Raw genomic sequence first — 15703 nt, 5'->3', positions numbered from 1 at the left:
ATCTCGTGAGAACTCACTATTATGAGAACAGCATGGGGGAACCACCCCCATGATTCAGTTATCTCCTAATGGGTCCCGTCCTTGACACGTGGGGATTATTACAATTCAAGGGGAGATTTAGGTGGGGATGCAAGGCCAAACCATATCACTATTTGCCAAGGTGATAATAATAGTGGTGAAAGGTTTTGGATTTAGAAGTCTCATTTTGCCTTAGGTTTGTTGTTGCTGTAAATTATATGCTCAAAACATCTTTTTGGTTTTCTGGATGTAATTTCTATTTTTTTGGTGTGTTCATTTGTGTGTGCGTTTTCTGTGTTTCACTTTTTGTGCACAAATGGAATCACTGGCAAACTACAATATGGCAAAATCAAAGCATTTTATTTCCATATCTGTCATGATATGACATAGGCTGTCGTGATTTACAGCAGATTTTCAGAAAGCAAAGCCCTATTTTAAAAAGAAGAAAAAGAAGGAAGACGTTTAGAAATCCCTACAGAAGGAAGAAAAGAATCCTAAAACTCATTTAATCTCACTAAACTGAGAGTTAGACATCTGAATTCTAACCTCAGCTCTTTTGTAAATTTATTGTATGACCATGGGCAAGAAAACATTTAATTTCTTTAGGCCTTAGTTTATAATTTTGATGATAATTTCAACCTCATTAATATGTAGAATTTTGGGGAAAGAGTAATGGCATTGTATTCTGGAGGGGAAATATAAAGAATGATTGATTTCTTTCCCCCTTACTCATTGTAAAGTTGTGTATGTGCTGTTGTCTAATCAATGTGATACAAGTTACCTTGTGGGGCCATTCACAATGGGAAGTAAAGGAGATGGCAAATCACTGAATGAAATTTGTAGAAGCAAATAATTACAGTAATGTTATTTCCAATGATGTTTTAAATTTATTTCTCAGGATAGGTTGAACAGGTGAAGTGAAGGAGGTACTATATTGATTGAAAAAGGTTCACTTAGTAACCTTTTATACTAATAGAGATCTGGAAGCCACAGTGCGATTTTTTTTTTTTAATTCACCAAACTTATTATTTTTCTTCCCCATCTTCATTTCTCCTATTGTTCTTTGTCCCTGTCACCAACAGAATGGATCTGTCCCCAAAGCAACCTTTCTGTCACTTATTTTAAAAATAAAGCAGTAGCAAAAGAAAAAATAATATCATTGTAAATTTTAATTTTATAAAAGCCATAGCACAGCAATTAAGGGTAACTTTAATGGCATAATAACATTTAATTAAATAATTATTCTAATTAATCAATATTTCTTGGGCACCTACTATGTGCCTAGGCACTATGCCAGTATTTGGGCATATGGTGGTGAGTGAAAATACCTCTTAGAGTCCACGGGGGAGTCAAACAATAAGAAAACAATTCATAAGACTATAAACTGTGGTATATATTATAAAGGGAAAGTACAGACAGCTATGAGGTTGTGTGCCTGGTGGGGCCTGCCCAAGTCTGGGGCAAGAGGTCAGGGAAGATTTTCTTAAGGAATTGACTTTGGACCTCAAATATTAAAGAAAAGGACAGTCTGTTCTGCTACTAATGTGCACATTTCTGTAAACCAAATTTCCTTACACTGAAATGGTAAATTGGAGGATAGTGTCAGTATAAAATGGAAGTCACATTGTTTGATTGTGTAGGTTTTTCCCAGCATATTAACTGTAACCAAGATTGCATTGAAGGAAAAACACTCTCATGGAGCTGAATACAGTGAACTATGGGAGAATCCAGAGCTATACAGATTGTCCATTTATCCTGTTATACCCCTCTCTAATTTAGACACATGCTGTATCTTAGAAGTACTTACTGTGTGGTTCTTTCTGATCTTTCAACATTTACCTTGTCCCTTATAAAACAGAAGTCTCAATCCTTCACCCCTTTCATCATCAAAACTTCATCTTTTGGGGATATTCCTATATTTATTGTAGCATTTCTTTATTTTTCAGGATTATAGTGTCTCTTTAGTGGAGTAGTGTTTTCTGTTAGGATTGATACTGTTTTGTTATTGCTTAGAACGTTGCATAGATTTTGAGTTGTTTGTCCCAAATTTATTTTTTTTCCAGCTTTTTAAGTGAGATTTTCAGGTACATTCTAGCAGAAACACCTTTATTTGAAAGTAAACTCATAATTCAAAGTATATGTTGCAACTACAATTTTTTTATTTTTTAGGCCAGGTGCAGTGGTTCATGCCTGTTATCCCAGCAGTTTAGGAGGCTGAGGCAGGTGGATCACCTGAGGTCGGGAGTTGGAGACCAGCCTGATCAATATGGTGAAACCCTATCTCTATTAAAAATATAAAAAAATAGCTGTGTGTAGTGGTGGGCTCCTGTAATCCCAGATACTCTGGAGCCTGAGGCAGGAGTATCACTTGAACCCAGGAGGCAGAGGTTGCAGTGAGCTGAGATCACGCCATTACACTCCAGCCTTGGCAACAACAGTGAAACTCTGTCTCAAAAAAAAAAAATTAATTTTTTGAGACAGGGTCTTGCTCTGTCACCCAGGCTGGAATACTGTGGTGCAATCATGGCTCAGTGCAGCCTCGGACTCCTGGACTCAAGTGATCCTCCTACCTTAGTCTCCGGAGTAGCTGAGATTACAGGCATGCACCACGGTGCCTGGCTAGTTGTTTTTTTGATGTGTGTGAAACGGGGTCTTGCTTTGTTGCCCATGCTGCTCTTGAATTCCTGGGCTCAAGCAGCCCTCTCACTTCAGCTTCCCAAAGTCCTGGGATTATAGGTGTGAACGACTGCACCTGGCCTATAAATTTTAAAATGAAACCCTTTTCAAAAAACTCAGTATGGGTGTGTTAAATCTCAGCTTTTTCACTTAGTCAAAACTTAAGAAGTATGTAGCCTTCACTTCACCTTTCCAAATAATTTGGATAGAGTGAGATTACCTGACTTATCCAAGGTGACAAATCAACTTTAGTCGAATACTCTTTTCATAATGGAATATTACCTTGGACATGGGCATTATTTTTATTTATCATTCACGCAGTATCTCAGACATATACTAGTCATGTGATGGAGAGGAAAATTTATTTTAAAAATAAATTTTATTGATGCATACACTGAATGTAAGTTGCACATTTTAAGTATATAGTAGGATGAGCCTTGACAAACATAGCACCACCTCAAAAAGGTTTCCTTCAGCTCCTTTCCAGTCAGTCATCCTCACACCCAGTCCCAAGCAACCATCAATCTACTATGAATCACTATAGATTAGATTGGTCTTCCCTAGAGTTTTATATGTCAAGCAGTCAAGCAGTTCCTAGGAACAGTGACTACTTCAAGTACTTGTTCAGCTTGCTCTTCTGCCATAGTCTTGGCCGGTGAGGAGACATGAGCCCAGATAAATTTAGACAGTTTATTACAGCACAGTAGGCAATATAAGCTTTGTGATCTTACTGATTCTCTTTAAGCCTCAAGACATATGGGATGATATGGAGGTGGGCCCAGGTTAATACTGTGCACATCATGGATCTATGACACATGGAAACAGTGAGCCTAGGAAATCTCTAATATTATAAATGGGCTACTGGCAAACCTGTTCATACTTCCTTGTGAAGAGAGATACTATCTTGATCATCTCAGTCGGGAAACAAATTTGTCCTTTGATTCAGATTGAGCGTTATCTTTACAACCCTGAAATATCTCTGGAAGGAGAAGAGAAGACTAACTTTATTACACAAGGATGTAAACAAATCTGATCCCTGCCTTGGAGCAGCTTTGCAAACCTGGCTGAACAAAGCTGTCAATGCCCCTCTATGAGAAGACGTGCAGAAATGCCAGAATTGTCTCCTAACGTCTCATAAATGGGATCATTTAGGATGTGCTCTTCTTTTGGTATGACTTATTTTGTTTTGCATAATGTTATGGAAATTAATCTTTCTTTTGCAGCCCAATATTTTGTTGTATGAGTATGCCACAACTTTTTAATCTATTTACTTGGTGGTAGGCACTTGGATCACTTGTATTTTGGCTGTTACGAATAAAGCCACTATGAACATTTATATATAAATCTTGGAATGCACATATGTTTTCATTTCTCTGGGGGTTGTTACCTAGGAGTGGTAGGTATGTGCTCACTGAAAATGGAAAATATATGGTAGATATACCTTGATATGGTTTGGATGTCTGTCTGCTCAAAATCTCATATTAAAATGTAATCCCCAATGTTTGAGGTGGGGCTTGGTGGGGAGTGTTTTCATCATGGGGGCGTATCCCTCAGCAATGGCTTCATGCTGTCCTTGTAGTAATGAGTGAATTCTCATTCTGAGTTCCTGTGAGATCTGGTTGTTTAAAAGAGCCTGGCACCTCCTCTCTTGCTCCCTCTCTTTTGCTCCCTCTTTTACCATGTGACACGCTGGCTCCCCCTTGCCTTCTACCACGATTGCAAACTTCCTGAAATCCTCACTAAATGAAGGTGCTGGTGCCATGCTTGTACAGCCTGCAGAACTGTGAGTCAAATAAACTTCTCTTCTTTACCCAGCCTCAAATATTCCTTTGTAGCAACACAATGGACTAACACAGAAAATTGGTAATGAGAGTGGGATGTTGCTATAAAGATACTTGAAAATGTGGAGGTGGCTTTGGAACTGGGAAATGGATGGAGATTGGAAGAGTTTGGATGGCTCAGAAGAATACAGGAAAAAGAGGGAAAGTTTGGAACTTTTTAGGGACTTGTTAAATAAGTGGTTGGAGTAAAATGCTGATTATGGGCAGTGAAAACCAGGCTAATGAAGTCTCAGGTGGAAATGAGAAACTATCATTGGTGTAAAGGTCGTTCTTGTTATGCCCTAACAAAGAGTTTGCTGCATTGTTTCCATGTCCTTTGGCTTTGTGGAAGGTAGAACTTAAGACTCATGAGCTAGGGTACCTAGCAGAAGAAATTTCTGAGCAACAAAGTGTGCAAGATGTGGTATGGCTGCTTCTAACAATCTATGGTCAGATACAGGAGCTAAGAGATGACTGATAGTTGGAACTTATGATAAAAAGGAAAGCAGAGCTTAAAAGCAGCTTAGCCATGTGGTAGAGAAGGAAAAAGCATGCTGCAGGACAATCACTTGCTAGAGAGATTTGCATGCCTAAAAGGGAGCCATCTGTTAATCTTCAAAACAATAAATAAAAAAGACCTCCAGGTATTTTAGAAGTCTTCAGGACAGCCCCTTCATTACAGGCCCAGTTTCTGGGGTCAGGTCTGGGGCGCCGCCTAGTGCCACCTCAGGACATCACTCCTTGCATCCCTGCTGCTCCAGCTCTAGCCATGGCTGAAAGGGTTCTAAGTATAGCCTGGGCTGCTGCTCCAAAGAGTGCTAGCCATACATCTTGGTGGCTTCCACGTGGTGTTAAGCCTGTGGGTGCATAGAATGTATGAGTGAAGGAAGCTTGGTAGCTTCCACCTAGATTTCAGAGGATGTATGGGAAAACCTGGAACCCAGGCAGAAACTTGCTGTGGGAGGGTGGAGCCACCACAGAGGGCCTTGCTAGGACAGTGCTGAGGGGAGATAGGTTGAAGTCCCCACTGATGCCCTGCCTAGTGGAGCTGTAGTAATGGGGCTACCACTCACCAGACCCCAGAATGGTAGATACCTGGCAGCTTGCAACCTCAGCCTGGAAAAGCCACAAGGGCAGAGGCACTCAAGGCCTTGGGAGCCCCCTCCTTGCATCAGTGTACAGGATGCAGGGCATGTAGACAAAGATTGTTTTGAAGCTTTAAGATTTAATGTTTATCCTGCTGGGTTCCGGATTTGTGTGGTGCCCCTTGCCCCTACCTTTTGGCTCATTGCTCTTTTTTGGAATGGAAATGTTTATCCAATGCCTGTATCACTATTGTATCTCAGAGTAAAGAACTTTTTCTTGATTATAGGCTCATTGGTGGAAGAAACTTGCCTTGAGTATTAAATGAGACTTTGGGCTTTTGAGTTAATGTTGGAATGAGTTGAGACACTGGGCGACTATTGGGAAAAGATAATTGTATTTTGCAATGTAGGAAGGACATGAGATTTGAGGGCCATGGTGGAATACTATGGTTGGGGTGTGTGTCTCTTTCAAATCTCATGTTGAAATGTGATCCCCAGTATTGGAGGTGGGGCCTTGTGGGAGGTGTTTGGGTCATGGTGGTGGATTTCTTATGAATATCTTGGTGCTGTCTTCATAGTAATGAGTGAGCTCTTGCTCTGAGTTCATGTGACATCTGGTTGTTTAAAAGAGCCTGACACCTACTCCTCTGCTCCTCCTCTCTTGCTTCTTCTATGTGACACATTGGCTCCCCTACACCTTCTGCCATGATTATAAGCTTCCTGAGGCTTTCACCAGAAGAAGATGCTGGTGCCATGCTTGTACAGCTTGCAGAGACAAATAAACCTCTTATCTTTAGAAATTACTCAGCCTCAGGTATTTTTTTTTTATAGAGATGTAAACAGGCTAACACATACCTTTAACTTTTTAAGAAACTCAGTTTTCCAGAGTAATTTTACCTTATTCTATTATTACTCAGTGTATGATAGTTCCAGTTGCTTCACATCCTCACCAACACTTTGTAATCTTTTAACCTTTTCACTTAGGGATTTATCAATTTCTCTCTTTTTTTTTGAGACAGAGTTTTGCTTTTGTTGCCCAGGCTGGAGTGCAATGGTGTGATCTTGGCTCACTGCAACCTCTGTCTCCTGGGTTCATGCGATTCTCCTGTCTCAGCCTCCCAAGTAGCTGGGATTACAGGCACCCACTACCACGCCTGGCTAATTTTTGTATTTTTAGTAGAGACAGGGTTTCACTATGTTGGCTAGACTGGTCTTGGATTCCTTACCACAGGTGATCCACCTGCCTCTGCCTCCCAAAATGCTGGGATTATAGGCATGAGCCACTGTGCCCAGCTTATTTTTCCTTTATAGTCTATAGACTAACTTTGTTTTGAAGCTTTGTTATTAGATATATACATGTGATTACTGCTTCTCACTGATGAAGTCACCTTTATATAAATGGTATTATAGATATACACACACCACCATTGGTATATATAAATGGAAATATAAATATAAATTCATTATACAATGTTCCTTTTAATCTCAGGTAATACTCCTTCTTCTGACGTTTACTCTTTCTGATGTATTTCTTTTAGTTGTTAGTCTAATATTTACAATATATATCTTTAAGTTATCACTGTCCAGCTTCATATAATATTGTCATTTCACATTTAGTATACAAATCGGAGAAGAATATAGTTTCATTTTCTACTTCTATTCTTTGTGCTATTGTTTCCCTGTATTTTATATCAAAAGATATTATAACCCCCAACATGTTTATTTTTGTTTTAAGTGGTTATTTACCTTTCAAATAAATTTAAACTTGAGAAAAAAAATGTATTGTACACGTACCCACATATTTATCATTTCCAGCAGTCTATTACCTTGTGTAGACTTAAATTTTCATCTGGTATAATTTTCCTTATGTCAGAAGTACTTACTTTAATACTTTTTGTAGTTCAGGTCTACTGGCAACACTTCTTTCAGATTTGTTTGGTAAGTTATCATTATTTTTTTTTGCCTTTATCTTTGAGAGATATTTTTGCCTCATATGCAGTGAGGGAAAATGGGATGACAAACTTTCCCCAGGCCCTTAAAAATCTCTTGTGGTAGCCAGCCTCCGACATGGCTTCTAATGATCCTTACCTGGTCTTCATGCCTTTGTGTAGCCCTGTCCCACACATTGAAATTATATCATATGACTTCTAAGACTGTTTCATGAAGTTATTGTAGCTTACCCTTTAGTTTCTTAGAATACTCATTCTGGACACAGCCAGTCACCATGTTATGAAGATGCTCTAGCAGTCTCATATGGTAGCTCAGTTAGGGAACAACAAACTTCTCAGCCTCAACTTGTCAGAAATGAGAAGTAACATACCTTGAAAGTGAATTTTCCTGTCCTTGTAAAGAAAACTCATGAGAGACACCTACACAGAACTGCCTAAATGAGCCACTCCCAAATTCCTGACCTACAAGAATTGTGAGAATTAATATGTTATTATTGTGGTTTTAAGCCATTAATTTTGGGGTCATTTGCTGTGCTACAGTAGATAGCTGAGATAATTTTTTTCTGGTTTGCATAGTTTTTGACAAAAAAGATGCAGTCATTCTTAACTTTGTTTCATTGCATGTAATGTTCCTTTTAAATCTGTAATGCCATTGGGATTTTTTTCCTCATTATTGACTTTCAATAATTTGATTATGTTGTACCTTGGTGGCTTCGTGTGTGTGTGTGTGTGTGTGTGTGTGTGTGTGTTTGTGTGTGTATGTGTGTATATGTTCATTTTGATTGGTGTTTGCTAAAATTCTTGAATATGTGTATTTGTAGTTTTCAACAAATTAGGACATTTTTTGGCCATTATTTTTTAGATACGTATATGTCAGATTGCTTGATATTTTCCTTCAGGTCATCGAATGCCTGGTTTGTGTTTTGTTTTGTTTTGTTTTGTTTTGTTTTTGTCCCTTTTTGGTTTCATTTTACGTAGATTTTTGCTATGTCATGAAGTTCACTAATTTTTTTTGCAGTGTCTAGCTTAATGATAATTCTATAAAATGGAATTCTCATTTTAGATATTCTATTTTTTATCTCACAAATTTCATCAGGTTCTTTTTCATATCCTCCATCTCTCTTCCTATGTTCATATTTAACTTTAGATCCTTAAAAAAATATTTATGGCCAGGCTTGGTAACTCATGCCTGTAATACCAGCACTTTAGGAGGCTGAGGTGAGCAGATCATCAGAGGTCAGGAGTTTAAGACCAGGTTGGCCATCATGGCAAAACCCCATCTCTACTAAAAATACAAAAATTAGCTGGGCGTGGTGGCACACACCTGTAGTCCCAGGTTTTCAGGAGGCTGAGGCAGGAAGATAGCTTGAACCTAGAAGGCAGAGGTTGCAGTAACCTGAGATCATGTCACTGCACTCTAGCCTGAGTGACAGAGTGAGACTGTCTCAAAAACAAAAAACAAAACAAAACAAAAAAACCAATTCCATCATCTTTATCCTTTCTGAGTATGTTTCTATTAACTGATATTTTTCACATTGTAAATCACATTTTTCTGCTCCTCATGTTTATTCTAGTAATTTTGATTGTATTGTAAACATAGTAAATTTTATGTTGTTGAATGCTGGATTTTGTGGTATTTCTTTAAAGAGTGTTAAACTTTGTTTTAGAGTAATCTTAAATTAAGTGAAGATTAGACAAAGACTTTAATATTAGATCAAGACTTTAAAAAAATTCCTTAATATAAATGTCCAGAGTAACTTTTCTATGGTTAATTTTATCCCAATATATGGTGTGACCTTTCTGAGATCTTGACTATGCCCTATTTATCAGTGTCTCTGTACTTCAACTATTGGGAACTTGAAAGATTCCCAGTCTTATGTGAGCTCAGGGAATTGTCCTACTTACAAATGTTCAGTAATTACTTTTTCTCTAGAAGTTATTTTCCCTGGATGTCTGGAGCTTCATCCTATGCACATGAAGACTGTATTCAGTCCACAACTCAAGCAGACTCATGTGCAGGTTTCTGGTGCCCTTTCTCTTTGTAGCTCCCTGTTCTTTAGTACTCTCTCCAAACTCCAGTCTCTGTCTCCTCAATTCAGCCCTACTTCTGGCCTCTGCTTGGGTTCCACCTCTCTGCACTGTCCTTTAGATACTGTCTCCAGGTTGAAAGCTGTGGCAATTGTAGGTCTCATCTCGTTTGTTTTCCTCCTTTCAGAAATCATAGTTCTGTGTTACTTGTCGTTCCATATCCGAAACTGTTTTTTGTTCACTTTTTCTAGTTGTTGGTAGTAGGAGAGTAATTCCAGAGCCCGTTACTAACTAATGCCCAGAACCAGAAGTTCCAACCAAAATATTATTAAGAAAATCTTAGGAACATATCACAATTTATTTCATAGTCTTCTTATCTTCCTATGGCAACATATACAGTTAATTATTCAGTTACTGTATTCAAAATTTTTCTTGAAAAAGGCTATTAATTACAGGCGTCATGAAGATATTGCATCACTGATGTAGAAGAAGATCAACCAGATACAATGCAAATTAATGTGCAGTGCCATATTATGGTCAGCCTACCCACCATATCTTATTTCCAGAGCTCATTTTACAGACCAAGTAGGCTAGAGTCTCTGGCTTGTGACAGATCTCTAGGTTCCAGATAGAAAGTTTCGTGGTTTTGAGGTCTCCTTTGAATCCAAGATTACTTTCTCTTTTTTAAGGAAAATACATTGTGCCTTTTACATTTTAGTGCACTTGAGTTCTATTTCAGTTTACTTTTGCCCTGAGCATAGTGACAATGCAGCATATTACTCACTATTCTTACTCTAGGAAAAGAAAGCCTTGGCAGCAATCTGGAGACAGTTTCTAATTGCATGCAGTCCTTTTGAGAAAGGTGAAAAATGACCCATTTCCTAATAACAGACTTAACAAATAATAACCAGCAATGTGACATGACAAACAGTTTATTCAGAATAGGAATAAGAATTAAAATGAGGGATGTATGTTAAATAAACATAGTAACCAACACATTACTGATACTTAATGGATACTGAAGTATGAAGGATGATAAAATGACTGTTGTTGCAAGGTATGCCCCTTTTCTGTCTCTAAGTGTTCTCTGCTGATCTAGGAGAGTCCTTCCTATCGGATCTACTCCATTGTCTGATAAGATGTGCTTAACTTCTTGAGCACCTGAGTATGTGCATTTCCAACTTCTATTAGGCATATTCTCCCCTCCATTCTAGCTGGTAAAAAAAATAAAGCATGATAGCTCTTCCCAGACATAATAAAAGATAATGAGATTGAATAAAACAATCCATTTTGATGGCTTATTTGTTCATTCGCCTAGGTTCCTTTTTTCTTTTTGTAGGTTTGTTCTATATAGTTTTAGAGGAATTTCCTTCTTGGGGAGAAAAATGCCAGTAGATGAACACACTCATAGAGCTGAAAGACTATTTTCCTTTAAGCATTATTCAAAAGAAACTAATTATCTTTAGAGAGCTGGGAGAATTTGTAATGACCTTTCAGACTGGATTTGTGGTGACTTCACAGGAAGATTTCTGATTGCTAAGCTATACTCATCTAATGTTTAATTTTAATCTTTTTCTATAAGACATTAAAACATGATTCATTTCAAAACATCATTACACTTTCTCCTAGGCTAGTTTCAATTGTGTATCAGAACTGGATGCTGTTTTTAGCATCCATTGCTCCATTTCTTTGGTTTTATTTTTTATAAATATAGAATTTAAAAAGAAAAGTGCTAATATTTGGACATATTTTAAGCACTGATGCTTATTCTCTGTCATCATACCTAGGAGAAATATCACTGAATATCAGTTGGGAAGGAGACACTGGATTGCATCAAGTTCAAAAATGACAATTTTAATAGGCTTATTTGTTCTAATAGTTTTAGATGACAAGAGCTAAGAGCAGTCCTGGAATGGTCCAGGACCACATGGTAGATATATTAGGAAAACAGAGGATACACAAGTCCAGGAAAAATAAGGGGCCTTCTATCCCTTGACATGCTTCTCTGCTAATCATGTGGTTTACAGATGAGAAAAGGATTACTTTTTTTCTAAACTGAAGTGGGAAGAACAGAGAATAAAAACTTTAAGTAATAAATCACGAAAAGATGTTAACACTGAGGCAAGGTAGTGCATTACTAATGTGTCATGAAGATCAAATTAATTCATAGAAAGTGCTTAGAACATTGCCTGGTACATAGTGAGTACTGCATGAGGGTTGTTAAATGTTATTACCTTGATTAAAGTAACTCCTGTTTGCTTTCAAAGTCAGCCATTCATTAGGAAACGGGGAGCTTATGTATAGATCGAGGCTTGTTTTGGGTAATCAGTTTTTAAAACTATAAATATTTGGACCATAGAGCTTTGTCTTATTTCATCTCTAACCTGGAGGCTTATGAAGAGGTCTTCCGAAATGATTGACTTGATCTATTCTTTCCCATGCTAAATAATTTCTTCTATAAGTTGAACCTTACTTTACCTACATTTTTTTCTACCTTTTACTTTTCTTGGCATATTCTTAAACAGAAGAGAGTATAGACCGTCAAAATGAATAAAAGAAGAAGTCATAAAAAAGGAAAGGATCTGTTAAGTAAGGAAAGCAAAATAAACTCATGCATTTTTCTCTGATAATTGACTTAGAATTACATCTCATAAGTTTTCATATATAGCGTTCCATTATAATTAATATCTCAATAATATGCAATTAAATTTTTATTTTCTCTTTGATCCTAGAATTACATAAACTTACTTAAGTATATTTATCTTTTTCTTGCCCTCCCTCCCTCCTTCTCTCCCTCCTTTCTTTCCTTTCCTGTCTTAACTAATTGGAGATTCTTTGTGGTTTCTTTATGATTATCTCTATTTCTTTTTCATATGGTTATATATGCTCTGTACCATTTCAACATTTTGAAATTGTTGAGACTTACATTGCTACCTAATATATAATTAGTTTTCACAAATATTCCATGGCAACCTGAATTTAGAGTACTCTCTATGAATTTGGCATTTATAAAGCTATTACAATAATTTTATTTATTTTTATCTACCCAATTTTCTAAAAATGAGAAAATGATGTTAATTCCTTCATATCTACAGTAATTTATTTTGAATTTTAAAGATACATTTATATAGGATTACATGTTATTTGGCACACAGGTTTATGACAGATAAAACTTATTGTAAATTGCCGGGCGCGGTGGCTCAAGCCTGTAATCCCAGCACTTTGGGAGGCCGAGGCAGGTGGATCACAAGGTCGAGAGATCGAGACCACCTGGTCAACATGGTGAAACCCCGTCTCTACTAAAAATACAAAAAATTAGCTGGGCATGGTGGCGTGTGCTTGTAATCCCAGCTACTCAGGAGGCTGAGGCAGGAGAATTGCCTGAACCCAGGAGGTGGAGGTTGTGGTGAGCCAAGATCGCGCCATTGCACTCCAGCCCCGGGTAACAAGAGCGAAACTCCGTCTCAAAAAAAAAAAAAAAAAGGAAAAAAAAAAAAAACAACAACTTATTGTAAACTGTCACTTTTTTTTAACAAAAGTGGCTATTATATTTAATGTCTTCTTCCTTGATTTCTACTTTGATGTTTGTATGGAAACCTATTTTTTTTTTTTTTGCAGTTAGTATAGGCATATTATATTTTTATTTCACCATTTTCTTAACTTTCCTGAGTAACTTTATATACACACACACACACACACACACACACACACACACACACACATATGTATATATATCTCCTATAGATATATATAGTCACTTTGAATATGTATCTCCTATAGATAGCATATACAGGCTGGGCATGGTGGCTCATGCCTGTAATCTCAGCACTTTAGGAGTCTGAGGCAGGTGGATCACAAAATCAGGATATCAAGACCATCCTGGCTAACATGGTAAAACCCCATTCCTATTAAAAATACAAAAAATTAGCTGAGTGTGGTGGCACGCATCTGTAGTTCCAGCTATTCGGTAGGCTGAGGCAGGATAATCGCTTGAACTGGGAGGTGGAGGTTGCAGTGAGCTGAGATCACATGACTGCACTATAACCTGGGTGACAGAGTGAGACTCCATCTCAATAAATAAATAAATAAATAACCAAAATAGACATTTTGGTTAACAATTAATTGCATATATAATGGTGGTCTCATAAATTATAATAGAGTTGAAAATTTCCTACTGCCTGGTGATGTCAGAGTGCAACATATTATTCCAGTGCTTGTAGTGATGCTTGTATAGACAAACCTATTGTGCTGCCAGTCATATAAAAGTGTAGCGCATATAATTATGTACAGTGTATAAGACTTGATGCTAAATGACTATGTTACTGGTTTATGTATTTAGTACACTATGCTTTTCATGTTTATTTTAGAGCATACTACTTTCATTTACAAGAAACAAGGTAACTGTAAAGCAGCCTCAGGCAGGCTTTTCAGCAGGTATTCTGTTCCAGGTATGTTCTCATAGGAGATGACAGTTCCATGCATGTTATTGCCCCTGAAGACCTTTCAGTGGGACAAGGGATGAAGGTGGAAGTCCAATATTGATGATCCTGACCCTGTGTAGTTCTAGGCTAATGTGTGTGTTTTTGTCTTAGTTTTTAACAAAAAAAGTAAAAAAAAGTAAAAGTAAAGTAAAAAGTAAAAAAAAAAGGATTAAAAATAGAAAAATGTTTACAGAGTAAAGATATAAAAAAGAAAATATTTTTGTATAGCTATGTAATGTGTTTGTGTTTTAAGCTAGGTGTTATTACAAAAGAATTAAAAAGTTAAAAAATGAAAACATTTATAAAGTAAAAAAGTTAAAATAGGCTGAGGTTACTTTATTGTTAAAGAAACGATTTGTTTCACATGCTTATTGGCCACATGTATATCTTCTTTTGAAAGGGCCTGTTCATGTCCTTTGCCCACTTTTTAAGGGTTATTTATATTTTGCTTGTAAATTTGTTTCAGTTTCTTATAAATTCTGGATATTAAACCTTTGTCAGATGCACAGTTTGCAAATATTTTTTCCTATTCTGTAGGCTGTTTACTCTGTTGATAGTTTCTTTTGCTATGCAGAAGTTCTTTAGTTTAATTAGTTTCCATTTGCCAATTTTTGCTTTTGTTGCAGTTGCTTTTGGCATCTTGGTCATGAAATCTTTACCAGGTCTTATGTCCAGAATGATATTTCCTGTTTTTTTTTTCTTTTTTTTTAGGGTTTTTATAGTTTTAGGTTTTACATTTAACTCTTTAATCCATCGTGAGTTGGAGTTTTTTATATGGTGGAAGGAAAGTGCCCAGTTTCAATCTTCCCATATGGCTAGCTAGTTATCCCAGCACCATTTATTGAATAGAGAGTTTTTTTCCTCATTGCTTGTTTTTGTCAGCTTTGTCAAAGATCTGATGGTTGTAGGTGTTTGGCATTATATCTGGGCTTTTTATTCTGTTCCGTTGGTCTGTATGTCTGTTTCTGTACCAGTACCATGCCGTTTTGATTACTGTAGCCATATAGCATAGTTTGAAGTTGGGTAAAAGTGATGCTTCCAGCTTTTTGTTGTTGTTGTTGTTTGGTTATTTGTTTCTTAGGATTGCCTTGGCTATTCAGTCTCATTTTTGATTCTGTATAAATTTTAAAATAATTTTTTTCTGATTTTGTGAAGAATGTCATTGGTAGTTTGATAGGAATAGCATTGAATCTGTACACTGCTTTGAGCAGTATGGCCATTTTAACAATGTTGATTCTTCCTGTTGGTAAACATGGAAAGTTTTTCCATTTGTTTGTGTCATCACTGATATCTTTGAATAATGTTTTGTAATTCTCTCTGTTATCTTTGAATAATGTTTTGTAATTTTCATTGTGGAGTTATTTTACCATCCTGGTTAGCATATTTCTAGGTATTTTATTCTTTTTGTGGCAATTGTGAATGGGACTGTGTTCCTGATTTGGTTTTCAGCTTGAATGTTGCATTAGAGAAATGCAAATTAAAACTACCATGAGATGCCTTCTCACATCTGTCAGAATGGCCATTATTAAAAAGTCAAGAAGTAATAGATGTTTGCAAGGTTGCAGAGAAAAGAAAATGCTTATATACTGCTGATGGGAGTATAAATTAGTTCAGCCATTGTGGAAAGCAATGTGTCAGTTTCTCAA

This window comes from Saimiri boliviensis, chromosome 6 (assembly GCF_048565385.1).
Source record: "Saimiri boliviensis isolate mSaiBol1 chromosome 6, mSaiBol1.pri, whole genome shotgun sequence".
In the NCBI taxonomy this organism is placed as follows: Eukaryota; Metazoa; Chordata; class Mammalia; order Primates; family Cebidae; genus Saimiri; species Saimiri boliviensis.
This window is presented reverse-complemented; position numbering follows the sequence as displayed.